The sequence below is a fragment of the Giraffa tippelskirchi genome, chromosome 12, assembly GCF_054371585.1.
Source record: "Giraffa tippelskirchi isolate mGirTip1 chromosome 12, T2T-mGirTip1v1.2.pri, whole genome shotgun sequence".
NCBI lineage: Eukaryota > Metazoa > Chordata > Mammalia > Artiodactyla > Giraffidae > Giraffa > Giraffa tippelskirchi.
In genome coordinates, this window is record NC_137286.1 from 45,058,447 (window position 1) to 45,085,487 (window position 27,041).

At 45.7% G+C, this 27,041-nt stretch overlaps 1 long non-coding RNA gene across 1 annotated transcript; it reads right to left on the reverse strand.

Annotated features, from left to right (window-relative positions):
• Positions 1-252: 252 nt before the first annotated feature.
• Positions 253-14,834, reverse strand: LOC145528498 (uncharacterized). Its single transcript, XR_014070472.1, has 4 exons — positions 14,673-14,834; positions 9,789-9,873; positions 8,386-8,485; positions 253-4,608 (listed from the first exon to the last, which is right to left on the reverse strand). It is a non-coding gene; the product is annotated as an uncharacterized LOC145528498 (long non-coding RNA).
• Positions 14,835-27,041: the final 12,207 nt, after the last annotated feature.

Genomic DNA, 27,041 nt, shown 5'->3' on the forward strand with positions numbered 1-27,041 from the left:
ATCCAGAGGTTTTTGAGGGGTTTGTTTTTTGGGCCTTGCCGTGAGGCATGAGGGATCTTGGTTCCCTGACTAGGGATTGAACCCATGTCCCCTGCAGTGGAAGTTCAGAGTCTCAATCACTGGATCAGCAGGGAAGTCCCTCCTGGAGGTCTTAACACAGAAGGCCTGGTGAGTCCAGGCTCAGAGAAGCCCATGAGATGCCTCTGAACCATCGGTGAATACTATTAATACAGCTACGGATGGCTAGAAGTCTTTTTTTTTTTTTTTCCAATTCAAAAATGTCTCCATGGTCATCTAGTTTGTGTGAATGAGTGTGGCTCACCAATGCAGGTTTGTTAAAATATCTGTGGTAAAATAGTCATTTTACCAAATGAATCTTGACTTGAAATCTTGGAGAAAATAAAATTGAAAGCCAGAAGGAAGTTATGTGATTAGGTGAGAGTTAATGGTGAAGAGATTGAATCAATATGGCAGCTTGAACACATGTTCCAACCTAAGTGGAAAAAAAAAAATATGCATTTTTAAAAAAAATCTATCATAGGGCTAGAAACTGCAAAGGGATATCCTCATTATCAGAAATTGTGAGGAAGGACTTCCCTGGTAGTCCAGTGGTTAAGACTCCGTGCTTCCAATGCAAGGGGCATGGGTTTGATCCCCGGTGGAGGGGCTAAGATCCCACATGTTGCTCGGCACAGCCAAAAAAATAAAATAAAATAACAAAAAGAAAAAAATTATGAGGAGTGAAGGATGCCGAAGAGCGAAAGGCAAACAGATGGGATTGAGTTGAAGGTGAAAATCTAGCCATAAATGTTCAGAAGAGGATGCTGTGAGAGGAAGGGCTGGCCTTTGGGGTGAGCCAAGTGCAGGGAAGGTGGCCACAAGGAGCAGGAGATCCAGGCAGCGGACAAGGAGACCAGTGGGTGTGGTTAGGCCTTGCTGCTCCCCACGGCACCAGGCAGCTGGCCCCGGATGATGCTAGCAGACAGCAGAGAGATAAGGACAAACTGGGGAGACTTATTGACCACAAGGGCCGGACACAGGGCTCATTTCCTTCAGAAACAATGAGCCCTTTATCAGTAAGATAAAGACAGCCAACAGCAAACCCAGGGTTAAGACACCGCCAGGCAGTTCACAGAGAAAGAAATGCAAGTAACTCATACGCATATGAAAAGACTCCTGATCTCACGCATAATGAGAGAAATGCTCCTTAAAACAAGGAGATATAAATTGCTCACTCTTGACAAAGATTTGAAAAGACTGCCAATGTTTAGGGCTGAGGAAGGTGTGGGGAAATAGGGCTCTCACATACAGCTGATGGGGTGTAAACTGGTACCACCTTTCTGGAGGACAATTTGATATCAGCCACTAGACAGAATTATGAAGGCACTGGAAGAAAATATGATAAAATTTTTTTTATATTCCTAGAGTGGGGAAAACTTTCCTAAGCAAGATGAATATACCAAAGATAAAAGACAGGTGACAGCCATTAGGGTCAACATACATAATAACCTAAAATATGCAGAGTCTCTTCATATCACAGGATAAAGTTTTATTTTCCAATGTATAAATGGTCAAAGGACAAGAACAAGCAATTCACAGAAGAAATGCAAGTGGCCACTTGTTAAGAAATGACATTTATGCTCACTAAGGATCAGAGAAATGCAAATTTTAAAAGTAATAATATCTAGCATTGGCGAGAAGAAAGGCTTGTTCCTGGACACAGTGGGCTTTATGTGCTGGTACAGTCTTTTGAAGGACCATGGAGAGAAAGCATCAGCATGAAAAATGTCTACTTCTAGGGACCTATCCTTTAGAAATACTTGCTCAATTGTATGTGGGTATGTGAAGAAGTATGCACATGATAGAACTCTTTGTTTTAGAGAAAAACCAAAGATAATCTAAAGATAATCTAAATAATCAGAATGTGGGGAGAGTAAGGGGAGTTCACATTCTGTATTTTTGTATTGTTTGAACTTCTATTTAGTATTTTTTAAATTAATGCCAAATGTCTCATTTTCAAGAAGTTATTTAGGACTTCCCTCGTGGCCCAGTGGTTGAGAATCTGCCTGCCAATGCAGGGGATACGGGTTTGATCCTCAGTCAGAGAAGATGCCACATGCCACAGAGCAATGAAGCCCATGAGCCACAACTACTGAAGGCCTCGCTCTAGAGCCCGTGCTCCGCAACAAGAGAAGCCACCACAGTGAGAAGCCCAAGCACAGCAACTAGACAGGAGCCCCATGCTTGTTGCAGCTAGAGAAAGCTCGAGCACAGCCACGCAGACCTACTGCAGTCAAAAATAAATAACAAAAAAAGAAGGTACTCAGAGTGAGCTGAAATTCCAGCATCTCCCATCCCAAATTCCATTTAAACGACCTTGAAATCAACCTCCAAAATCTCTCAGGCACAGCCAGCACAAAGAAGGAAAAGCATAGCTCAGAATCTGAATCCATATAATCTAGCCCCTCCTGATGAGAAGAGATGAAGAAATGGAGTCCCTTCACACAGCACCTCCTTTACCTGGCTGGAGAGCCTGACACACAGTGAGTATGTGGTCGTAACTGCGTGGAGTAAGCTGGCCAGTTCCCTGTGCCCATATCTGGGCTGAGATCTTTGCCCTCCTCCAAACACTAGTGACCCAGGCCTCCCCCAGGTGCCCTTTCTCTCTCTGTCTCCACCGTTTGGTCTCATCTCACCCATGACTCGACCTGCTCTTTGTCATCACTCCTGTTCGGGGCTGATGGTCAAGGTACAGGACAACTACTAAAGCATGGCCATCTGCCAGGCAGAACAGAAACCAACGGTACCAATGGAGAGAAGTAGCAAATTACCCCCAAACTCAGTGGTCTAGAACAACAAACTTTTATGATCACACACACTCTGAGCTGCTGAGCTGGGTGGCTCTGACTCAGGGTGTCTCATGAAGTTATAGTCAAGATGTCGGTTGGAGTTGTATTCCTTTGAAGGCTTGGCCAGGGCTGGAGGATCTTCTTCCAAGATGTCTCTCTCATAAGGCTGTGGGCGGGAGGCCTGAGTGCATCAGTGTGGTCTCTCCACAGGGCTGCTTGAGCCTCATCACAACACGGCAGCTGGATTTCCCAGAGGGAGTGACTCAGGGAAGCAAGGCAAAGTCATAGTATCTATCTATTATGACCTAGCCTGGAAAGGCGCATGCTCATTTCTGCAGTATCCTAGTGGCTACACTCATTGGCCTTATTTTGTGTGGGAGGAACTACACAAGCATGTAAATACCAGGAGAGAGAATCAGTGGGGATATTTTGGACACTGGCTACCACAGTGCCGTATCATTCCCTGTCTAAAATCCTCTAGGGAATTTCCTGGTAGTCCAGTGGCTAAGACTCTGTGCTTCCAATGTAGGGGGCCCCAGTTCCATCCCTGGTCAGGGAACTAGACCATACACGCCACAACTATTTAATAAGAGATCCCAAGTACTGCAACTAAAAGTTCGCATGCAGCAAGTAAAGCCCCCACGTGCCGCAACAAAGATCAAAAATCCTAGGTGCCGCAACTAAGGCCTGGCCCAGCCAAACAATAAATAAATAAATAGTTTAAAAAAAAAGATTTAAAATACAGTAAAATAAAACCCTCTAATGGCTTCCCACCACTCTTAGAATCAAAAGCAAATTCTTGCCCATGATCTTACAAAGCCTGGTGTGAACTGGCCCCTACCTACTGTCCGATCTCATCATGTCCTTCTTTACCTACTAAACACACCAACCTTCCATCTATCCCCCAACTTCCCAAGTTTATCCTTTCTGTTTCCTGCTCCCTCTGCCTAGAAGTCTCCTTACCCAGATCTTTGGGTGACTGGTTCCTTCTCATCTTTCAGTTTTCTCAGCTCAAACGTCACCCCCTCAGACAGGCTTCCCTGATCACCTTATCAAAAACATCCCCTGCTCTAGCCTATCACTCTCTTTCACATCACCTTGTTTTGGGTGGTTGTTCACTGTTACAAATGTGTGGGTACTACCTCAATGATGATACGTAATTTGCATTTTACAGTTTGGTGGTGTGACGTATGTACACCTGCAGTCACTGCCAACATCGTGTTACATTTTCTTAAGAGATGCTCATTCATATCCCTGGGTGTTAACGTCTTCCTAGCACTGATCTCTACCTGAAGTTATCTTGTTTATGGGATCACCACTCTTCTCCCTTCATGTACCAACGAGAGTTCTTGTTTACAGGCAGCAGATCCTTCTCTAGCTGGTTTCAGCGGGAAAGGAATTTGTTTAAGGATATTGGGTACCTCCTAGAATCTCCAGGAAAGCAGAAAACCAGGCATGGAGGCCATCTGTGTGGAAAACCCCCATCGCACGGACACTGTCGTTTGCTCTGGGGGTGCACTTGACGATGGACGCTGCCGCCGGGGTGCCTGCTGCTGTCGCCGCTGGGGTGCCTGCTGCTGCCGCCGCTGGGGTGCCTGCTGCTGCTGCCGCTGGGAGCCAGGCGGATCCACTGTCATCCTCTCTTGGCACCTGCTTCTCAGTGACGCGTAGCCTGATGCAAGTGCAGCTGATTGGTGGCAGCTTAAGTCACGTGCTCTGCTCCTTCTCCAAGCGAGGCTGGGAAGCCCCCTGGCTTCTACTGTGGGGAGGTACGTGTTCACTGGGTGAGGAATTCTCAAAGTGTAGGAAGTGTGTCCATGGTGTAGGGATGTCAAAGTGAGGATGGTGTGTATCTTGCACCATCTACCCCTTAGTTACTTAACCTCCTCATCAACCCTCCTTCCATAGGTAATGCTACAAACAACAGCAGAACCCAAGAGAGAGCTGGTTTGCAAAAATAAAACAGTTACTTGCAAAGAGAATTCATGACTTCATTCTAAAACGTGGGACTTTCTGCCATTTTCTGACCATCTTACTCATGTACCTATTTCTTGTTTGCTTACAGCGGCCCTCTAGTAAGAGTTATAAGAGCTGGGGCCTTGTTCATCTCTGTATCCTCATAGAGCAGTGTCCAGCACATCATAGGTACCCATAAATGTTAAGTTAATGAATTGTGTCCATGAAGTCCCTTCCTACAGTGAGCAGGGCTGACCGGTGTGACCAGTAGGGAACTGTGGAAGTGGCAGTGTATGACTTTCAAGCCTCAGTGGCCATGGCTAATAGCCTCCTCCTTTGCCTGTTCCAATTTCAGGTTTCAGAGAGGAGGAATCCAATTGACTTATGTTCCCTATTTGTACCAAGCCATAGATTGTCAGGAGGCCCTATAAACTGAGGGCTTTGGGGAGAGGTGTTTGCTCACTTGGATCATCAGAAAGGACTGTGGCCTCCCAGACACTATAGTTAACACATCTAGTACAATGGGATCACATCTTACCTGAGGGCTGGTTCAAAAATCTCCAGATAAGGCTTTATCCCAAATAGTCATTATTATTCATGTGTGCCTGTGTAATGTGCTCAGTTGCACAGTCATGTCCAACTCTGCGACCCCATGGACTGTAGCCCACCAGGCTCCTCTGTCCATGGAATTCTCCAGGCAAGAATAATGGAGTGTGTGATATCCTACTCCAGGTGATCTTCGAGACCCAGGAATGGAACCCGAGTCTCTTACGTCTCCAGTATTAGCAGGTGGATTTTTTACCGCTGTGCCACCCGGGAAGCCTTAGAGTTACTCATGAACATCTCTTACATTACCCTTAAAATTCTCTGCCATCTAGTACCACCAATCAAATATCCAGTTCAGCCAGTTTTTCCCTTTAATTGGGAAGATAACTGTTTCTTTGGTTGTGTACATGAAGCAGCTGGTTTACCTTATGGGTCTTATTGTATGAAAACCACATCTTTAGACTTTTAGGGTCATGATGAGATGCTCACATATAAGGGGCACACGGGATCCTAGATTCTTGCAGAGAACCACAGTTTCTGGTTACATCGATCTCTGCTTATTAAGGGGTACGTGCTGTCTGAGTAGAAAGAGAGGCAGAATCTCCAGCAGTATTAAAATCATCCTCTCTTCTCCCCTCCCTTCCTCTCTTTTCCGATTACTCCTCTCTCCTCCCTTTTGAATGAATATATACTACAAGGTTTAGTGATTACAAAAAAAAAAAAACCACTTGCTCTTATTGGATTTACACATGAATTGCAAGGAAGTCTGGATATAAAAGGCATAAAACTAATCTGATCCCAGGGAGAAAAGCCCCAAGCATGGAAGTAAAAGAAGAAAGCAGTGATTTTTGTACTGATAATCCTGTTCTCTGAAAGGGATCACTCACGTGAATTGAAAGAAGGTTTTAGAAAACAGCTATTACCTATTCTTAGGGCAATCAGACAAGGATAGTGCAGGGCAAGTGGGTGCCCAGTCACGTTAGCTTGTCACTGGAACCTGTGATTAATAGGATTAGAGGAGATTGGATTATTAAATGAGGTAGGTGAGAGAAACCTATGTGGCAAGCAGGAGAAATGCATGGAGAGATGGAAGTAAAGCTAGAGGAAAATGTCGGCCATTTAGGATAAAGTGTGAAGATTTAATGTGGGGGGAAGAGTTCCTGAAGGGAATTCCCTGGCAGTCCAGTGGCTAGGACTCCATATTTCCACAGTAGGGGACGCCAGTCTGATCCCTGGTCAGGAAACTAATATCCCGCAAGCCACCCTGCACAGTTTAAAAAAAAAAAAGGTCCCTGAAATGTCTAAATAAATCAGTGGAACAGAATCTGTATTCAAAACATGTCTGTTTTCTCTCTTCCTCTTTCCCTCTCCCTCCCTCCCTGTCTCTCTCTCTCTCCCTCTCTCTCTCTTTCTCACACACACACACACAAGAGCAGAGAATTTTCTGTATTTCCTTCACTGCTGTCTCCCCAAAACTTAAAACAGTGCCTAACACATTGTAGGCCCTTAATATTTGCTAAATAAATGGTTATAGTGAACTAAGATGGGTCATCTTGTACCTATCCAAATGAGAAGCCAACTTGACTCTAAGATACATCCTGGTGAAATTCCTAAACTTGATGGGAAGATAAAGACTTCTTCTAAATTTCAAGCAGAGGAATCAAAGTCAGGTGACTTTCAAAAATGTTGATAATCAGGACAGCTTTGAACTTCACCCGGCAACACTCACTGCCGGAGACAATTCAGTGAAAACTACAGTCCTTAAGGGATGAGGGCTCCCCAGGACTCCTAAAGCCAGGAAGACAATCAAAGGAAATCTCGGACCTGGAAACTCAAGGAAATGGCCTCACGGAGACTTAAGGACACCTCGAAAGAAAGCCCTTTCTCACTCTGCTGATGCTTACAGAGTACCATCAACACAGTGGTCTTCTCATGACCCTAAACTGCGGGCCACCTGCTCCTTCTCCCCGGCCTTGGGTTCTTGCAAGAGGAGACAGTCAGAGAACAAAGGAAAGAATGATGGAATCAGCACTGGGAGAGCAGGGTTGGACCTGCTGCCTTAACTTGGCCCAGCTGGTGGGGGCAGCCTCAACCCTCCCCGTGGGATAGCTGGGAGGTCGCAGCCCAGCCCAGCACTGGCAACACAGCTCTGTGACACTGCAGGTGCTCTGGCCTTCGGTGGTGACCAGAGGGATAGTCTTCCCAGACCCCACCATCCCTCTGCACCGATGGGAAGGGCTAGGCCTGGACACTCCCCGCAATAGGCCCCCAGGCCTCTGCAGAACTGAGGCAGGGACATAGGAGGCCATGGAGCAGGGAGATGGCCAAGGAGTCATCGGAGCCCAGACCAGCATGTTTGTTGTGATGAGAAAAGGGCAGCCCAGGTCCCTCCCTCAAATCTCCAGGGCTCCCACCTTTGTAAGCTCCACTCCGGAGCCGCCTTTAGTCCTTTGCCACAAGCCAGAGCAGAAGAGAGCGAGCTCATGCCCACCTCCTCCTGAGCCTCGGCCATCTGAGGGCAGGCACAACCCAGGACCCTCCCCAACCCCATTCAGGTGGCGTCACAGACAGCCATATGGCAGGAAAGGCGAAACCAGGGCCCACTTGGAAATGGGGGAGACCCCTGAAGGTCAGGACCTCGGCCCTCTGCTCTCTCTCCGCCTGCCACTCCTGGGGCCCAGTTATACCCATGGCACTTGTTCGTGTGTCTCTGTCCTTTCCAGGATTGACTGAGTACCTACTACACACTACAAGCTGGTGGAGAGAACAGTCTTGAAACCTGTTGGGACTTCCCTGAGGGTCCAGTGGCTAAGGCTCTGTGCTTCCAATGCAGGGGACTCAGGTTCAGTCCCTAGCTGGGGAACTAAGATCCCACATGCCGAAACTAAGAGTTCACACGATGCAACCAAGACCCTGGCACAGCCAAATAAATAAATAGATTGATAGATAAATAGTTAAACATTAAACAAACCAACAAAAAAACCCTGTCGTTGTGGAGTTTTTACTCCACAGAGATGACAAGGCAGAGCCCTACCTGGATCACCTGTTCTCAGGTCTTTGAAGCTCCGGAGCAATCCCCTTGGACACCTCACCCCATCAGTGCACAGTAAGAAAGGAGGTAGGAGTTTTGTACCCTGGGGGCAAAAATAAAAACCAAGTCACTTAAATGTGACTCTTATAGCAACATTGACTTCATGACTGAAGACAGAGGGAAAAAAAACCATTGTCTGAACAGAGACATACGTAGTGAGTTTTAATTCCCATCCTTTTGGGGGAAAAACAAAAAACAAAAACATACTGAATGCCCCCTCCCCCAAATAGGATAAAAATAAATTACCAGAACAAACATAAAACAGCAGCTGACTGCCTTCAGTACCAAGCACTGTCTGGTGGCTGAATCACCCAGACTTCAGATTATGCCTAATGGATAGCAAAGGTGGTGATTTACCTCCTGGGCGGGGAAGAGGCAGATGGAAGTGCAGGGACATGTGGGGGGCCAGGGTGCCCTCTCCCCATCCCTTTGTCTTTCAGCCTATCCCTCTGTCTCTCTCTCCTTTTTTCTTCCTGGGTCCCGTGTCTATCCTTCCAGCACTCTTGCTGGCTGTTGGTGTCCTGGCCTCTGTTGATTTCTTCCTGCTGACCTGTCTCTCTCAGAACACGAGATCCCTCATCTCTGCTTCCCAGTACATCTTTTTCCCTTCTCTCTCTCTCTCTGTTTGCCTGTGGACTGGCTTTCTCATCTCTGCTGAAACACTGCAGTCTTTTCATGACCCTACACTTTGGTGCCTGTACTAACTGACCCTGTCTCTAAGTGACCCAATTCTTGATACCCAGGGCAGGGAGGGGATTGGCTCAGCCTCTGATATGCTTCCTCTGGGTGGACCACCTCTCTGTTCCATGGCTCTGTGAGTGTGTGTGTGTGTGTGCGTGCGTGTGTAGGTGGAGGGCATGGTCCACTCTTGAGAATGGCCACGGATGTGAAAGTTCTCAGATAAAGAAACAGACCCTGGGGACACAGCTGAAAAAATTCTATGTTGCAGACAGAGGTGTTCCTGGAAACTCCTGGGACAGACCCCCACATGTAATGTTCCCTTTTGCAGATTTTATACATATATAAATTCCTAATGCTTGAAAAAGTCATATATCACATATGACTGAGATAAGATAGTGACAATAGATCTCTGTTCTACAGGATTTGGGCTGAAAGGTTTTCTAAATGCAGTAGGTTGCGTTAGCATCTTCATGCAGCCTCTTTCTAATTTGAAGATACTATAATTATATACCATGCATTGACATTGCTAGAAATCTGTGTAAAAACTTGGCCCAGGAAGGACCTAACCAAGATATGCAATTTTCTTGATTTAGACTGGCCAAGATTGTGTCTGAAAAATTCCACACATTGTCAGAGACACTTCTGTGAACAGGGCTTTTCCCTACCTGCTTTATCAAGACCTTCTCACAGCTCTATGAAGGATCAGGAAGGCATATTTTCAGGAGAAAATATCTCGAAAAGACGCAGCCCCTTTAAAAAAAATTTTTAACACCGAAAACATTTTGTATCGGCATATAACGGATGAATAACACTGATAATTTCAGGTGAACAGGGAAGGAACTCAGCCATAAATATACATGTATCCATTCTCCCCAAACCCCCTCCCATCCAGGCTGCCACATAACATTGAGCAGAGTTCCACGTACTATACAATAGGTCTTTGTTGGTTATCCATTTTAAATATAGCAGTGTGTATATCACCTTCCCATAGTCCCTAACCATCCCTTCCCCCCACCAACCATAAGTTTGTTTTTTAAGTCTGTGAGTCTCTGTTTTATAAATCTGTTTGTATAATTTCTTTTTAGATTCCAGATATAAGGGATGTCATATGACATTTCTCTTTCTCTTACTTCATTCAGTATGACACTCTCTAGGTCCATCCATGTTGCTACAAATGACGTTATTTCATTCTTTTTAATGGCTGAGTAATAGTCCATTGTGTATATGTACCACATCGTCTCTATCCATTTCTCTGTAGATGGACATTTAGATTGCTTCCATGTCTTGGCTACTGTGAACAGTGCTGCAATGATCATTAGGGTGTATGTATCTTTTCAGGCCATGTTTTTCACTGACTATATGCCCAAGAGTGGGATTGCAGGGTCATATAGTAGCTTTATTTTTAGTTTTTTAAGGAACCTCCATATTGTTCTCCACAGTGGCTGGACTGATTTACTTTCCCGCCAACAGTGCAGGAGGGTTCCCTTCTCTCCACACCCTCTCCAGCATTTGCTGTTTGTGGATTTTTTTGAAGATAGCCATTCTGACCGGTGTGAAGTGATTACCTCATTGTAGTTTTAATTTGCATTTCTCGAATAACTAGCGATGTTGAACATTCGAAAAGATGCTACTTCTTAAATGGCAGGAGGCTGGGGGTGGAGGGGGCAGTGACAGTTCTTAGGTTGCAGCCAATACAGCCCCGGGGGCGAGGGGAGGGAGGGAGGGATTCTAGCTTCTTGGAGATTCTGAGTGCTGAATAAACTACCAAAGGAGATGTCTGCGTTAGCTTCTCTATAGAAACTAGATACAGCAAAATTCTCTCACCCTGAATCACAGAAAGCCTAATTGTTGTTTAAGCGGGTGTTTCTCATCCAAGGCATTTGGCAGTTCTGTCTTGTTTCCCAGGAATTTCTTGAAACCACAGTTTGTCTCATTTCAAATTATGCTGTGAGCATGCCAGGGATAGGCTGAGGCCAGGGTCTGCCCTCCTAGCCCATGCAGAGAGACTCTGGTTTGATCTGTTATTTATTTTCCTAATTTAATTTTTATTTGGTCAGTTGTACAATAAACATTGGTTGAATAGCAACAGTTCCCTCATCCAGCCTTGCAAAGTTCAAACTCTCAAGCCAGTTCTTTTGGTATTTACCTCCCTAATTCTCAGTTAATATGCATCTATGATTATTGACTGACTTTTTTCGATGTGAACCATCATCTACTGATTTCCACCCCTCTCTTCTCGAAGATGAAGGTGAAGCTGGCTTATCACTCACCTCTCCGCCTGTACACTCCTGCACCCACACACCCCACACTTGCCTTTTTCCTTATCTTCCTAAGACCGTTCATCCCAATTTTAACTAAATCAAGAGTGCTTATATTATTATGACTGCAGAAGAGGCTACTAAGCCCTGTCCATCAAGAGGAGGGCACCTGACTCCAAGTGAGGGATCAGGAAAAGATTTCTGGAAGGAGTAACAGATCAAAGTGACTTCAAGGGACTTCCCTGGAGGTCAAGTGGTTGAGATGCCACGCTTCTATAGCAGTTAGTGTGGGTTCGATCCCTGGTTGGGGAACTGAGAGCCCACAAAATTTTTAAAAATTAAATTTAAAAAAAAATGAGATTTCAAGACTAAGCCTAAAATAGCAAGGGGAGAAGGGAGCCTGGGTAGGAAGTGCTCAGGCCCAGAGATGGAGAGAGAGTGCGGTCCACCAGGGAAGCTGACAGAGCCCAGTGGGCTGGAGCGAGGCCTGATGGGTGGGGAGCAGTGACAGATGAGTTGGGATGTCAGCAGAGGATGGGAGCCATTTGGGGAATTTGATGCAGAGTCGTGTCAGGATCAGATTTGCATTTTAGGAAGATGCCTGTGGCTGCCCTGAGAGGATGGATGGAAGGGGTGTGCCCAGAAGCAGTTTATCTGGGCAAGAGACGGCCTTGGCCTGGAGGCAGTTGTCTGGAAAAATACAGACACCTGGTCGGATGGCGACGCCAATCACGAGAGCCGAACAAAGGAGAAACTGGCTTAGGAGAGAGGGCGATGCTTTCTCTCCGTTTGGGCATGTTGAGTTCAAGATGTCTATGGGCTTCATGGGCCTGGAGCTAGGAGAAAAAAAGCCAGGGCTGGAGCAAGGTGTATAAATACCTTTTTAAATGAATAGTTGGCTCCATAATTTCTGTTATAAATCGTGCTAAGGGCTTGTTTTAGAAGGTGACATACCCATTCCTGGGAAGGCCTCGGTGTCAGTAGGTCTCAAGATTCAGAGGAGCGGGGAGATGCTTCAGATGATGGGGAGGCAAGTTTTGTGCTTGCCATGGTGAAATGAAAGGTAAACGTGATGGTGAGAAAGCAAGACGGCGGGAGGCTGTGCAAGGCTAACATAACCGTCCCCCCCCCAAACCTTTGACAAAGTCCAGTAACCCCACAGTGTGGTGCAATTAAATGTTGTGAGGGAACTGAGGAAGGAGAGTGCAGGACTGAATAGATCCCACTGGCTGGAGTGACAAGGAAGGTGGTGAGGTCCCAGGGGGAGCTGCCTCAGTGGGTGCTGAGCAGAGGAGGAGGGAATAGGAGACACAGAGGTAAAACCCAGAGGGTAGACGGCACAGAGTGTAGGCAACGCTCTACACTTCCAGACTCTTGGCTTTGAAGATGCTCCAGGAGCTCCATGGTTAAATTCTCCTCCAAAGGCCTGAAAACCCTTTAATACCACCATTAAGCTACATTGTTTTCTTTCTAGAAAAAAGAGAGAGAGAGAAAATTGTGACTGTTTTTTAAGATTCAAAGTCTCACTGAAACCTGTGTTCCTCTTTCATACAAAGACATATTTGGACATCAATGGTCCAAAATGAATATGGAGTATTTTCAAAGTTCCTAGCGAAATTCTTGTTCCCAAAGTGTGCCAATTACTGGACAGAGAGGGGCCTGCCTTGATGAGGAAATGGGGCTTTGATCAGAATGTGACCCTCCCCTCTCTGAAACAGGTTGATTGGCTGTGGACAGTCTGGGGCAGCTCCCCCCAAAAGTTGGGGATCCAATTATCTCTGGATTATTCTTTTTCTTTTGCTCTCCTTTATTTTGTTCTTTTAGACTTCATCCTCACTATGAGTATAATTGCTTTACAATGTTGTGTTCGTTTCTGCCATGTAACAAAGTGAATCGGCTACATGTATACATACATCCCCTCCCTTTTGGATCTCTTGACCACGCCCCCCAACCTCTAGGTCATCACAGAGCACTGAGCACATACCACAGAGCACACAACACTCCCTGTGCTATACAGCAACTTCCCACTAGCTGTGTATTTTATATGGGGTAGTGTACATATGTCAGTCCCAATCTCCCAGTTCACCCCACCCTCCCAGTCCCCTCCTGTGTCCACACATCCACATCTCTGTTCCTGCCCTGCAAATATGTTCATCTGTATCATTTTTCTAGATTCCACTTATATGCTTTATTATACGATGTTTGTTTTTCTCTTTCTGACTTACTTCACTCTGTATCTCCCTGGATTATTTTTAAGTACACCAAAGAGAAGACTGATCACAACCAAATCTGCATGATGTTGTTTAGGGAGAAAAGGGAATGTAGAATAAACTCTTTGGATGGCTCTCTAGGTGTCTTAGTATCTAGATGTTTTCAACTCATTTCTTGTTTTAACAGAACTAAAAATTAGGCTGAGCATAGAAAAGGGGGATCCTTCTTGCTCATGTATTGATATAAGGAGAGCAGAGTGATTGGAAGGAGCAAGAGGAGTGGGGGGAGACAAAGGGGAGAATGATGGGAAAGATCTGAGCTTGTTTAAAGGCTAATGAGAAGCACACAGGGACTAAAGAGGCTGAAGACAATAAAAGGTACTTACTGGCTTTGAGGTTGCAGAACCAGGGGGAGGGAATGGGTTGAGAGCTCAGGAGTAGGGTCTGGCCTTAGAAGGAAAAAGATGGGTGTAGGTAGAGAGAGGTTGTTGAGGGATTGGGTTGGGGTTGAGGGGGAGCAGGAGGTTGAAAGAAGTCCTAGCTGGGTTCTCTTTGCTCCTCAAAGCAGGAAGGGAGGCTGTATGTTCAGAGTGGCACCAGGGAGATGGAGGTGGTGGTGTTGGAGGTAGAGTTTGGAAAAGCTGACGTGGGCAAAGAGAGTAAAGAGTTGACCAGGGTGACACGATGGGGTGTTCTGATAGGGAGTGGGGGGTTCCCAGCATCCATGCCCCCTTCTTCCATGGTGGTAGAAGGTTTAACAGTCAGCCAAGGGCCAGAGAGTCCGTCTGCCAATGCAGGAGACACACGGGTTGAATCCCTGGGTTGGGAAGATCCCCTGGAGAAGGGAATGGCAACCCACTCCTGTATCCTTGCCTGGGAAATCCCATGGACAGGGGAGTCTGTGGGCTACAGTCCCTGGAGTCGCAAAGAGTCAGACACGACTAAGCAACTAAACAACAACAAGAACCCATGTCCCTATCACCCAGTGTAAGAAAAACAGAACATACTAAGGAGAGATGAAGCCCCTAGTGTCCCTCTCTGACTCTATGTCCCCGGCCCCCAGCCTCGAGGCACCCAGCACCTTGAATTTGGGGTGTATCCCTCGCTCTCCACCACGGCAGCCCAGAGGGGCTGGCCGTGTGTGGTGGGTCACGTTGCAGGTAGATGAAGGGACTGCATCGCAGCACTGCCCTGACAAATAGGAAGAGAAATTGTGGGAGCAACAAAACTCTCCTTTAGAGATAAAAATAGAGGAGTTGCAGGAGCAGAGACCAGAAGCTGTCTGTCACTGATACATCAGCTCTGACACAAGAAGAGACGAGTTTAGTGAGTGGCCATCTTAGGACACAGATGCCTGTGAGGGGACAATCCACAGGATGATGACACAGTTAGGGATCTGACCCCTCCCAGCTACTCCTGGCCAAGGGTTCCCCAGTATCCAGGTGAGAGGAGTGACGATTTAATAGCAGGGTGAAGTGGCATCCCAACTTGGCTGAGAGGCTGGTAAATTGCACTAAGTCCATCCCATGCTAAGGGGTTATTAATAGTTTTTCCTAACAAGTCAAGGCTCAGATGGTTCTCCCCACCAGGCTCACGTTTGGATCAGGAAAGTAAAATGGATGGTTGGGCCGTCTTGGAGCATTTCCTAAGGGACAGATGAGCGAGAGGCTGTTGGTTGACATTTAACTGTAGCTCCAAATTTGTCAACGTCTCCTTGCAATATGTCCACTTCAGCCTGGAACTAGACTGGACTTGGAGGCCTGAGCGGCTGCCTGTCCTCCCAGCAGTGCGATCAGCACTCTCCCTCATCCCATGCTGGGCACAGGTCACCTGCTTGTATTATGGGGTCAAGTGCCCGAGCTCCTACCAAGGGTAGTTCTCTGTTCAACACGTCTTTCTCCTCTCTTTGTTCTTGGTATGGGTCACATGGTATCACAGCTTGAGCTGCCATAACAAAATACCATAGATGGGGTGCCTCAAACAACAGACATTTCTTCTCTCACAGTTCTGGAGGCTAGAAGTCCAAGATCCAGCTGCCACCAGGTAGGTTTCATCTTGAGGCCTCTTTTCTTGGCTTGTAAAGGATGGCCACCACCTCCCAGGTACTCACCTGACTCCTTTTTTTAAAAATATTTATTTCCTTCTTGGCTGCACTGGGTCTTAGTTGCTGTGCCCGGGCTTTCTCTAGTTGTGATGTCTTTACGCAGTGCACTGGCTTAGCTGCTCCAAGACATGCAGAATCTTCCCAGACCAAGGATCGAACCCATGTCCTCTGCATTGGCAGGTGGACTCCCATCCACTGTACCACCAGGGAAGTCCCTCACCTGACTTCTTATTTGTGTGTGTGAGTGGGAGGGGGCTAGAGAGAGAGCTCTGCTGCTGCTGCTGCTTCTGATAAGAACACTAGTTCTATCAGATTAGGGCTCCATCCTTACAATTTCATTTAACCTTAGTTATATTTTGCTTGCATGCTAAGTTGCTTTAGTCATGTCTGACTCTTTGCGACCCCATGCACTGTAGCCTGGCAGGCTCCTCTGTCCATGGGGATTCTCCAGGCAAGAATACTGGAGTGGGTTGCCATGCCCTCCTCCAGGGGATCTTCCCAACCAGGGATCGAACCTATATCTCTTATGTCTCCTGCATTGGCAGGCGGGTTCTTGACCACTAGCGCCACCTGGGCCTCCATCTCCAAATATACACACTGGAGGTCAGGACTTCAGCATATGAGTTATGGGAGAACACGATTCGGTTCACCACATGTGAACACCCAACCAACTGCTCATAATTTGATTTTCAATTTCACAGAGAGTGGAAAGAGTAAATTTTCTGTAGGTGCTGGAAACGGTCTGTGTCTGGGTGATAGTTATATAAGACTGTGTGTGTGTGTAAATTCTTTGACGTGTGTACTTAGTATTTGTGTACTTCCATTGATTTCTTCTATAGCTCTGTTTTCTATCTATTGATTTCTTCTTTTTTGGATTTATTTCTTTATTTGGCTGTGTCAGGTCTTAGTTGTACCACTCGAGCTTCTCTAGTTGCTGCGCTTGGGCTTAGTTGCCCGCTGGGATGTGGGATTTTAGTTCCCCCACCAGGGATGGAACTCAAGTTCCCTGCATTGGAAGGTGAATTCTTAACAGTGGACCACCCGACAAGTCCCTGATTTCCTCTTTAATCTTTGTTATTGCTTTCTGTTTCATTACCATGGACTTAACTTACTCATATTTTTCCAGTTTTTTAGAGTAGAAGTTGAGATCAGTGACATGGGATCTTCTTTTGTAACATAAGCATTTAGTGCTATGAGAACACAGGTTCTTGATGACATTCCTGACCACCGGATCAAGCCTCATTTGAGGCCAGCCTAAATCCAGACTGGGCTTCTCAGGCGGTGCTAGTGGTAAAGAACCCGCTTGCCAATGTAGGAGACACAAGCAATCCGGGTTGGATCCCTGGGTCAGGAAGATCTCCTGGATGAGGGTATGGTAACCCACTCCAGTATTCTTGCCTGGAGAATCCCCAAGGACAGAGGAGTCTGGCAGGCTTCAGTCCATATGGATACAAAGAGTCGGATATGACCAAAGTGACTTAACATACACATACTCATTAAATTCAGACCAATAGTTCTCAACACTTTCAGCATTAGAACCACTGTGCCTAGACCCTACCCTGGGCCAATTAAGTCAAAATCTCTAGGAATGAGCTTCGGTATGACTAGTTGTCAAAACTCCCCAGGTGAATCTAAGGTAGAGCCAGGATTTTGAATCACCACACTAGACCAGTGCTTCTCAAACTGTCTGTGATAAAGGCAGTTTTGGTTTCCATTTCCAGTTTTATATTTCTATTATCCCATTGACTGATACTTTCATAACATGCAGCAAAAATGAACCATATGGTTTCTAGATGTTTCCCTCATGAAAAGTGTTTCCTTTGCCTTATAAACTCAGGTGCTCTCACTATTCTTCATCGTTATCAACAATGGAGGAAAAGAAGTTTGTAGAAAGATGATGTAAGGGGACTTCCCCAGTGATCCAGTAGTTGAGAGTCCACCTTCCAATGCAGGTTCCGTCCCTGGTCAGGGAACTAAGATCCCACATGCCACAGAGCAACTAAGCTAGTACGCTGCAACTACTGAACCCTCGCCACAATGAAAGACCCCACATGACTCATCAAAGATCCTGAGTACCGCAACTAAGATATGACGTAGCCAAATAAGTAAATTAAAAAAAAAAAAAGGTGATGTATGAACTACAGACTGTTCAAGATGGCTGTTCTCTTGCTGTCTGTGTATCTTCTGCTTGACCAGTCCCTGCTTCATCTACACCCTATTCACATGACCGTCCAATCCTCTTAATCATAGGGCTTAATCAGTAACTGCCTTCATGCTTGCCCCCCTCCCTGCCCCAGCTGCTGGTTTCCTTGGTAACTGATGAGCCAATCTGATGTCAGTTCCCCCTATAACTGGTAACCTCCCCTCTCCCTGCTGAGTTTCGAAGACTGCTGCTGTGTCCTGCTCGCCATCTGCTGTACACGGTGGGGTGTTGCTCCAGGACTTTGCTTTGGATGCAAAAGATGCCCTGTTCAACCCATCACTGAAGTCTCTGTCACTGTCCCTGGGCTCTTTCTTTGTTCTCACAGCTGGACAGTTACAAGGCTTGCTGGCCTGCCTGGTGCAGCCGAACAGATGATCGTGCATGTAGTTGCTTCATCAGTGTAGTTCTCTCTCAGGACTTCACTGGCAGTGCAGTGGTTGACTCTGCACTTCCATTGCAGGGGGTGAGGGTTCGATCCTGGGTCGGGAAACTGAGATCCCACATGCCATTGCAGTGTGGCCAAACAACCAAACCAAAAAAAAAAAAATGTAGTTCTATCATTGTGGACCATTTGAGTCTATGCTTTTAGGAGCACTGTCTAGATCTCTTGGTTGTGAGTCAATAATTGCTTTGTATTGTTTAAACTTACTTGAGTTGGGTTTTCAGTTATAAGAGGAAGATTCCAACTGAAGCACCCTACCATAGACACATCCATCCATTCTACCGTCACTTGCTCACACAGTATTCTCTCTTTCTAACTCTCTTTCCCACACAAAAGATGAAACCATCCCAGACAATGGCTGTGGTTTCTTTGATGATGACTGTGTGATCACTCTGTACCCTCACCTTTCTGGAGCAGCTTTCCTACAGGACCTTGAAGTGAAGTGAAGTGTTAGTCGCTCAGTTATGCCCGACTCTTTGTGACCCCATGGACTGCAGCCCACCAGGCTCCTCTGTCCTTGGGATTTTCCAGGCAAGAATACTGGAGTGGGTAGCCATTTCCTTCTCCAGGGGATCTTCCTGACCCAGGGATCGAACCTGGGTCTCCTGCACTGCAGGCAGATTCTTTACTGACTAAGCTATGAGGGAAGCTTACAGGACCTTAGCCAAGGCCATATAAACTTTCTTTCCTCCACTGTTGATAATGCTAAAGAAAAAATGAGAACACCTAGATTTAATAAGCAATGGAAATATCATTTTTAAAATAAAGAAAATCTCTAAAAGCTGCACAATTGCAGAGATGAATTTTGGCACATTTTATTGTTCCTTTTGATGTTTGAATTATCCTTTATGTGACCACAGGGAGCCTCTTCAGGTTGGCTCCTGCATCCTTTTAATCCAGCCTCATGGTCTCTAACACCTTCCCTGCTCATCTGTCCCAGTCCTGGAATTGCTGTTTCTTGGGAGCCCTGGTTCCTTTCAGTGGAGAAAGCTATTTAGAGACTAAGATCCAGGCAAGATAGATACACTTTTTAAACACAGAAATTACATGAATTTCAAAAGATCTGCTTTTACCATAACCAGTGGTCTTTTCATTGTCAGTTAATGACCCGAAATCATCAGGTCACTTGGGATCTAGGGTGGGTTTGGATTAAAGCAGTTCCTCAACCACAAAGCTGGGAAGCGCTTTACTGTGGACATGGTCCTGAGCTTTGTAGGGTGTTTATCAGCATCCTTGGCCTCTACACACTAGATGCCAGTAGTACCCTCCCAGTTGTGACAACCAAAAATGTCCCCAGACTTTGCCAAATGCCCTTTAGGGTGACAAAATCATCCTCCATTAAAAATACTAGATGCAATTCTAAAGAAAATAAGTCCTGAATATTCATTGGAAAGACTGATGTTGAAGCTGAGGCTCCAGTACTTTGGCCACCTGATGTGAAGAGCCAACTCATTGGAAAGGACCCTGATGCTGGGAAAGATTGAAGGCAGGAGGAGAAGGGGGCAGCAGAGAATGAGATGGTTAGAAATTATCCCCAACTCAATGGACATGAATTTGAGCAAACTCCAGGAGAGAGTGAAGGACAGGCAGCCTGTGCCGCAGTCCATGGGGTCTCAGAGTCGGACACGACTTAGCAACTGAACAGCAGCTATAACAAAATTCTAATCACAGTGAATATAGCAATTCTACTTTAATGTGTATGGAGACTATCAATCTATGTCTAACATGTAACTCACCCTACCTCAAATCAATTGTAAGAAATGTTCTGTCAAAAAAAAAAAGAACCACTGGATAGTGGCTGTGGCCTGTGGCTTCTACAGAAAACATCCCGAAACAAACCAGAGAATCTGGCCCCCAGTGTGACACGCTTGACAGCTTCCTGCCTCTATTTCCCCATCTGTCTTTTGGGACGTAGGCTACAGGAATAAAGCAACACATTGTGGGAAGCAATTTGACTTGCAAAGACTCATTGGCGTAAAAGTGAGGACCAGACATTACATCATAGACAGCACCACCCCAAAGCCACATGTCGGGTTTTTGCCAAACCTTGCTGAGACCCTGCAGCTTTCTGATTGAACTGCCTCAAGTCCCAAAGATTGCTCAAACTCTTGTGTTCCCACCAGGCCTCTTTTTAATATCAGTCTTGTTTAAGACCTTTCATTTTACTGTCACCGAGAGAAAGTCCCATTTAATTCATACCAGATGCTGAGTGAGTCGTCATGAATCAATACAACATCATCCAAAACCCACCAAAATGAATCATAAGGATAAACAGGACTTTTTCTCCCCACAAAACAGTGACTAAAATAGTGTTTTGCCCTTTTAGAAAAAAAAAGAAAAAGTAACAAGGTTAAGACGAGGCTTTCGGCCCTGCTTGTGTAACACACGTGTCCATGGGAGTGAAGTGGTTAAACTGTGTGTCTCCAGCAAGACAGCGTATGGGGCCTCCAGCTGAGCCAGACAGAGGCTGGGGAGAGGGGATGAGACTTGGACATCTAGACAGGGGGTCCGGCGATGCCCAGAAACTGTTATGTAATCTTGTCTCCATCCAAGTGGCAAGGGTGTCTGAGACTCAGAGTTTAGGAATCTCTATCATGGAGGGGGGCTCTTGGGAACTGTGGAGGGTCTTTCAGGAAATGAGCATCTAGAATCTTCTCCTGGCAGAGCCGATGAGATCCCTAACCCTTGTTTACTCAGTCCTGCCTGTTCTCCAGATTCTGGAAACAGCAGTTGGATTACCTATGGGAGTCAGAGATTGTGTCTGTCCTCCCTGAGATGGGAGGGGCTGGGCCCACCGAGGCACTCTCTCCTGGACTCTGACCCTTGAATGGAGAGAAGCAAAAGCAGAGACGAGGTGGGGGCTGACACACCCCCATAGTGGCTGGATGAGACTCTCAACTGGGCCCTGCTTCTGTCCCCAAGACCTCCCTGGTTCCTGTCCTTTGCAGACTAGATTCTTCAAGTTTCCTCTTTTTTATGGGTTGTTGTTGTTCAGTAGCTAAGTCATGTCTGACTCTTTGTGACCCCATGGACTGTAGCCTGCCAGGCTCCTCTGTCCTTGAGATTTCGCAGGCAAGAACACTGGAGTGGGTTGCCATTTCCTTCTCCAGGGGATCCTCCTGACCCAGGGATTGAACCCGTGTCTTGTATACTGGTAAGTGGATTTTTTTTACCACTGAGCCACCTGGAAGCCCTATATTGTGGGAGGGACTCCTACCCTTCCAATGGATTTCCTTTGTGACAAGGTCAGTGTCTGTTGCTTAACCCACACAGCACCAAGTCACTGCTGTTGGAGGCACTGAGGGCTTTGTGTCCCACTCCATATCTCAAAGACTCCTGCGGGTGCCTGAGCACAGGGGCTGCAGAGCTGTGCTCAACGATATTCACAAGCTACAGTCAGAAGGTCTCCCCTCTGTGAAGGCAAAATGAGAGCGATGGAGGCCAAGAGCTCCCTGCAGTTACTGTATCAACGCTGACCAAGGAAGTGAATCATCACACGATATCACATATATGTGGGATCTAAAATACGGCATAAATGAGCCTATGCACAAAACAGAAACAGACTCACAGACATAGAGAATAGACCTGTGGTTGCCAAGGGAGAAGGGAGGAGGAAAGGGATAGATAGGAGGTTCGGGATTAGAAGACGCGAGCTATTACATCTAGAGTGGATAAACAACAAGGTCCTCACAGGGAACTGTACTCGATAACCTGTGATAAACCATAACGGAAAAGGATGTAAAAAGAGAATGTATATTTGTGTGTAACTGAGTCACTTTGCTGTACAGCAGAGATTGGCACAAACATTGTAAATCAGTTATACTTCAATTAAAATAAATAAATCAGTAAAATTATATTTATCAAGATTTTTCTACTTAAAAAAAAAAGGAAGTGAATCATTGATGCGGGTGGGTGAGGGACTCTGAGGTGGCCTAGTGGACACCCAAGACCTGTGGCACCAGAAGAAGAGCAGAGAGCCCCTGGGGCCCCTCCGTGGAGGGGGCTGGGCACACAGGCTCTGCTGCAGGACCCCTGAGCCTGTGTGCCCCTGCAGGGGTCTGTCTGGATTGTGCCTTTGGACCCCTGCATTCTCTGGTTGTTTGGCAACCCTACCATGCGTCGCCTAGCTCCCCACTCCTACAAGGACTATTTCCATTCTTCATTCTTTCAAATCTCCATGGCCCTCCCATGCCTCTCACTCCCAGCAGAAGGTGAATTTCTAATTCCACAGAAAAAGTTTAGACCATCATATGGGGACTTTTTCAACTTCCCAACACCACACCTGCACAGTTCTGCCCTTGAACTTGCCCTGACCTGTGCATTTTTGGATATGTAGCAGCATATCTGGCCTTGTACCAGATGAGTCCTGCTTGTAGTGCCCCCTAGAGGTGTTGATCAAGCACGTCTCCAGACATTGCCAAATGTCCCAGGGGTATTAAGTCACCCAGGTGAGAACGCTTTTTGTTTATTAGTTTCTTTTTAAATATATGTATATTTTTTATTTGGCCACGTTGGGTCTTAGTTGTAGCATGTGAACACTTGGTTGCGGCATGTGGGATCTAGTTCCCTGACCAGGGATCGAACTCTGGTCCTCTGCATCCGGAGCTCAAAATCTTAACTGCTGGAACCTCATGGAAATCCCCAGATGAGAACGGGACCCAGAGCAACCTCTGGCTGCTCTGTCTCGAATCTGTAGCCCACATCGGCCCCACAGGAGTGCACACATAGAACCGACCTTCACCTACCTCTCATATAGAGCATTTTGTAAAAGCCAGGCCACTGACAGATAGCCAAGCCCCAGATATAGACCTCCTCCCCTGGTTCTAGGGACCACACTTCAAGTTCTCCAGTTGGCCCCCTGGCTGATTTCAGAAAACAAGAAGTACACCCTGCCCCCCTTCTCTCCATAGTAAAAGCCTCTCCTCCGGAAATCTCCTTCAGAGGGTCTAGTCCTCTCTTGGGCTTTTCATCCATCCTCTTTATAAGCTGGAAGTGGGCGGTCAATATAGTGACTCAGAGCTAGTTCTCAGACATTTCCCTTTCCAGTCCTGCTGAGGTGGTCTAGCGTCCCACGTTGGAACAGTGGAGCTGCTGCCTTCCTTGCGGGGACCTCAGCCAATAGAGAGGCAGAAAGAGCTTGTAATAGGTTTAATATTATTATTAACATCCGTGTGTTCCTTAGAAGTGCCTTCTCTCTTCCTCTCAGGATTTTTTCTCACTTCGATTTATTCAACCTCTCCTTCCTGATTGGAACCTTCCCGCTGACATTTAAACAGGTTTAAGTCACTGCCATTAAAAAAAAAAATGCTTTGACCACAAAGCTCCTTGCAGCTACCACGCTAATTCTCCTCCCCTTCAAAGCCAAACTAGTGGAAAAGCTGTCTACACCCACCGTCTCCCTTTCCTCACCTCCCACTCTTTCCAGTCTGGCTTCCACCCTCATCAGTCCCCTGAAACAGCTCTTGCCAGTGTGGTCAGCGATTTCTGCAGAACTGAGCTGAGGCCAGAGAGTGGGAGGCTGACCCGACCCCACTCAGGACACTGGCCACAGGAACAGTGGCAGGGGACGGTTGATGGTTGGCATTACCCGGTGGGAACCACAGATGGTAAAACGGAACCTCTGAGATGTTCCAGAAAGAACACTGGGCCTTGAGTCCTGGGGAAGTGCCCCCACCTCCTTGCCCTCTTTCATTCATTTGGTCTTGACTGAGTACGGCTTGAGTCAGGCCCTGAGGTGGGCACTTATGTTATACTTTGAAGGATCCAGGTGTGATCTCTACATTCACAGAGATACCCATCTATTTAGGGGAGTGGGAATTAGTCAAAGAGTCATGAGAATACACCATGACAACCTGAACATTTTATAGAGGAAAAGTACACAGTGTGGAACGATAGCATCTGATCTCATTGGAAGGGAGACCTGAAAAGAGATTTCGAGGCTGAGATCAGATTGATGGGTAGGAATTAGATAGTCCAGGCAGAAGGAGGAGGAAGAGATTAAAAGCATTGGGGGAAACCAACACAGCATGTAAAGCACTTATCTTCCCATTTAAAAATAATTAATCAATTAATTTTTAAAAAGGACAGGGAGAAAGGGACTTCCCTGGGGTTCTAGCGGTTAAGACTCTGTACTTTCTAGGCAAGGGGTACAGGTTTGATCTCTGTATCAGGGAACTAGACCCACATGCCGTGAGGTGCATCCAAAACAGTGTAGAAAGAAAAAAACAGTGTTGGAGGAAAGGAGTAAGAACAACATTACCCGCAAAGACCAGGGAATCCCCTTCCCCAACCCAGAAACTGGAAGCAGGTCGGGGGAGAGGAGTGAGACACGCTGGATAGAAATTAGATTTTTGTCTCTGCCTCATAGTCTTTGTGCCATGACCTTGTCCCACCTCATTCTGAGGGACTTTGGCCCCCTGGGCCCCCTATATGGTTAACCCTTTTATTCCCTTTTAGCTCCCAAGGCTGTGTGTTCACAGCCTGGCTCCTGCCGGTTCCCCTATAACCTGCAGGAGGATGTTCCTCAGAGCTCCACATAGGACTTACCCTCAACCCCTGCCCACTTCTTCTTGACATTGTCTCCCAGTTTTATAGACTACCACTCCCAACACATCTCCAATCTCAGAACTCTCTCCCAGGTTTTCAGGGAGTGTTTTTGTTTTGTCTGTGGCTGCATCACTCGGCAGCGGGATTTGGCTCCCTGACCAGAGATCTAATCTGTGCCCTCTGCATTGGAAGCTCAGAAGCTCTAAACACTAGACTGCCAGGGAAGTCCCAAGATCCAGGTTTATAGTCTCATTTGCCCAATGGTCAACTCCATGCAGACACCCTGCCACCATTTCAAACAGTGGATTGCAGTTTTAAAATGTAACCTTCACTTTTGTTGAAAGACATATAGACAATAATGTAATGTCACCTTTTCTTTCGCCAACCGTGATTAATAAGAGATCAAGTAAGATAATCTTGAACAGAGCTTGAGAATTTGACCCAGACCTACAGAAACTTGGTGCAGTTGTTGAGTTATGAATAGCTTTTCTTTACCACGATAAAGAAGCTGAAATTAAACAAAGAGCTTTGATTAGCTGATTAATCAAGTTGGAGCAAGCTCCCAGTAAAGCTAAATTTAACTGTATCCCAAACTGCAGACTTCTTCTTTTATGATTTCTTCCAACTCAGTGTAATTGGATTGCTCATTCTGGGTGCTGGTTATGTGAGGGGGACTATTGTACTCCTCTGTGTATGTTTGAAATTTTTCATAATAAAAATCTAAAAAAGAAATAATATCTCTCTCTTAAAAACAAAAACTGGTCTTAACTGGTTGGTTAACACTTATCTGAACATAATCCTTAACCTCCTGGTTTGAGAGAATTGCCTGGACTTTCATGAGCATGCTTTTTGCAGGAAATCATGTACTATGAAACATAGGACTGTGCACTGAAGCTGCAAATGACATCATCAATGAATTATTTTTCCTTGTGCTCCTTTTCTTTGTTCTTCTAACCATATGTGTATATAAATGTGTGTGTGTGTGCGCTCTGAGAATTTCTGAGCAGGAGGAAGTGGTTCAATCTGCTTGTCTCTGAGCAGCTGTTGGCTTTCAGAATAAAGAAGTGACTCTGCCTCCTTTCTGATTCACATGCAATATGAAATTTGCTTTCATCCACATCTAAATTTAGATGCCTATCTTCTCCCCCTCTAAAACTTAATCGTCTTCCCCATAACACTGTAGAAAAAAAAATTGGCTTCACCATGATGTTTAGGTTAAAGATACAAGAGGAGTTTAAGTGTTGAGTGCAAGAAACATCAAGCAGAGAATGCAAACTGGCATGGAAACCTGATGCGGAGAAAACTGCATATGATGAAGACACTGCACAGCCTCTACAGGTATCAGGGTTAGAATGGCAGAGCTCTAACTGTCAGCAGTTACAGGCATTGTTGTGATACATCCAAGAACTCAGGCCTCCTATTTCTTCAACCACACCTTTTATTCTTTCCCACACCTTCCTCACTCCTAGCTTCATTTTCACAGAAAAAGACAATCTCTCTTGACCAAAATCTGAATTTTTTAATATTATCAGTTTGCACATTTCACCCACTTTGTTTAAAGTTTTATTTTGACATAATTTGAAATGTATAGAAAACCTATGAGAACAGTGTTAAGGAACCATGATATAGCCTTTACCCAGGTCTTACTTTTATTTTCCCTCTATTTTTCTTTATTGCTGTCTTGCTGATTTTATCGATTTCATTAATCTTTACAAGTAAACAATTTTTGGTTTTCTCTTCTTTTTCAATGGATTTCTCTTTCACTGATTTATGCTCATTTTTATTAAATTTCCTTTCTTCCCACTACTTTTTTTTCTTTAAAAAAATTTTTTATTGGAGTATAGTTGATTTACAATGTTGTGTTAGTTTCAGATGTGTAGCAAAGCAAATCAGCTATACATACACATATATCCACTCATTTTTAGATTCTTTACCCATGTAGATCATTATAGAGAATTGAGTAGAGCCCCCTATACTATATAGTAGGTCCTCATTCGTTATGAATTTAATATATAGTAGGGTGTATATGTCAGTTTCTTCCTGTTACTTTGGATTTAATTTGTTCTTTTTCTAGCTACTTAAGGTGGAAAGTTAGATTATTGTTCAAAGCTTTTCTTCTTCTGTAATATAAGCATTTAAAGCTATAAATTTCCCT